This window comes from Pseudophryne corroboree, chromosome 9 (assembly GCF_028390025.1).
Source record: "Pseudophryne corroboree isolate aPseCor3 chromosome 9, aPseCor3.hap2, whole genome shotgun sequence".
Classification (NCBI taxonomy): Eukaryota; Metazoa; Chordata; class Amphibia; order Anura; family Myobatrachidae; genus Pseudophryne; species Pseudophryne corroboree.
The window spans coordinates 268,762,419-268,764,798 of NC_086452.1; the positions used below are offsets into that span (position 1 = coordinate 268,762,419).

General features: G+C 44.0%; 1 pseudogene; it reads left to right on the plus strand.

The window, feature by feature from the left end:
* Window positions 1-325: 325 nt before the first annotated feature.
* Window positions 326-444, plus strand: LOC134961260 (5S ribosomal RNA; annotated as a pseudogene).
* The last annotated feature ends 1,936 nt before the right edge of the window (window positions 445-2,380 follow it).

Here is a 2,380-nt window from a genome sequence, read left to right on the forward strand (position 1 = left end):
CTTCGGAAAAATAAGGTACCTATGTTTAAATGTCCCAAAAAATAGGGCCTCCTCATGGGGGACCCCAGCAGCTGATGAAAATCATGGAAAAGGTTTGGGCTATACCCAATAAAGAATATAGGTTCCCAGCAAATGGGATTCCAAATATCTTTTTCCAGCTGGGGACTGTTTAAAAATGGGAAATGCCTCCTAAAGAGATACGCATATCATTTTATAGTGTGAAAATATATATGGCCTTTGAAGTCAACGTCAAAAGAGGGATGGTTTTCTGAAAACCATATTGTCTCTGGGGCAGTCATAAGGCCAGCCATGACTTCACTTTGCTATCTACAGCCACACCACACTGGATAGGCCCAATCTCACTAGATCTTGGAAGCTAAGCAGTGTTGGGCCTGGTTAGTTCTTGGACGGGAGACCACCTTGGAATACCAGGTGCTGTAGGTACACTGGGCTGAGGTACTGGAAGACAAGTTTTCTTTGCCTGCAAGGGAGCAAGAATGCCATATAGCTCATATGGACACTAATGTTCTAGGGCATCAGCATTAACAATAGCTGCTCGCAGAGCAGTTTTGCTTATATACATGAAAAGCTGATTCAGAATCAAAGGAGGTTCTGTAAACTTTGCCTTTGGCTATAAGTTTCTGTTTGATAAGGCATTAACAGATATTCTGGAGTCAAAATCAAACTCCAAGACGGTCACGTTTCCTTCCACATATAACCCCAAAACTAGAGGTCCGGTTTTTGGCCTTGTCGGTCATAAAGGAACGTAACAGCCCCAATACAATAAGTTTGGTAAGGCAAAGAAGCAAAGGCAACCAGAGGGCCAGGTTCCAAACCAGAGGATAAGCCATCAGCATGATGATGCGGGCCTCCTTCTGGGGGACCCCAGGATAGGGATCCAACTTCTTCAGTTTGAACAGATCTGGTAACAGTCTACAAACAGATGCTAGGGTGCAAGAAGCGGTATCTCTAGGTTATGTTTCTCTTCAAGAAGCATCCTCCTCGAAGGTTCTTCTGTTCCAGTCCGTCTCGTGTAGAGGTGAAGGACGGGTTTGCAAGAAGCAGTTCAGAAATTACTTGTCAGGAATAGTCATTCCAGTAACTCCTGCACAATATGGACATGGGTTTTTACTCCAACCGGGTTTTAGTTCAGAAGGATCCTTTCACCCCAATCTCAAAATCCTAAACTGATGCAGTAAGTTTGGGTACCACCGTTCACATGGAGACGTTGCGCTCCATAGTTTTGGTATGGAGCCAGGGAATTGCATGGTATCCCTGGATAGTCAGGATGCTTACCTTCAGGTTCCTATAGCACTGTTCCATCAGTATTATCTCAAGGTTCACCATCCTCCAGCAACATTTTCAGTTCCAGACCTTACCCTTTGGGTTGGCCACAGCCTCCAGAGTATTTACCAAAATTATGATGATTATGGCAGCTTATCTCCACAAGAAGGGGATAAGAAAATTGCCATACCTCGACCACCTTTTTTATCCTGGCAAACCCTCCTCAGCTCGCATTTATCACCGAATATGGCAGGCCTATATTCATGGTGCAGTGAAAGAAATATGGACCGAAATCTTTCCAAGTTTCCAGGGTCTTAGATTTCCTTCAGGCGGGAATGGATAAGGGTTTGAAGGTGGCTTCCTTGAGAGTACAAGTATCAGCATTGACTGTAGGGTTCCAAAAGAAAATTGTCGATTTACAGGATGTGCGTACTTTTTCCAAGGAATGCCACGCATTCAACCTCCTTTTGTTCCTCCTACAGTGCCTTGGGACTTAAGTCTAGTCCTCAAAGCCCTTCAAGTTGCTCTGTTTAAACCACTTAATAAAGTGGATCTTAAATGGTTGACAGCTAAAGTTCTCTTCCTACTGACTATGGCATCAGCTAGAAGAGTGTCAGATTTCGGAGCGCTGTCATGTTGTCCTCCTTTTTCTGTTTTTTTTTTATCTAGATAAAGTAGTTCTCAGAACTAGGTCTGGGTATCTTCCTAAGGTGGTGTCTAAATTCCACCTTAATAAAGAAAATGTAGTCCCAGCTTGTCAGGTATCAGGACTTTCTGCGGGAGATGCATCGCGGGACTTAGTCCGAGCATTAAGGATCTACGTGGATCGCACAAGTGCCATCAGAAAGACAGATTCTCTCTTCATTTACTATGGAATTCACAAGATAGGATGGCCTGCTACTAAATAGACGCTGGCTGGAGGGCTTCGAATGACTGTTTATGAAGCATACTCTCAAGCGGATCTCCCTGTTACGGCTAATGTCTCTGTTCACTCTACTCGTAAGGTAGGTCCTTCATAGGCAGCACAACATGGTGCTTCAGCAGAACAGATATGTAAGGCAGCCACATAGTCTTCCATTAACACATTTATTAGACA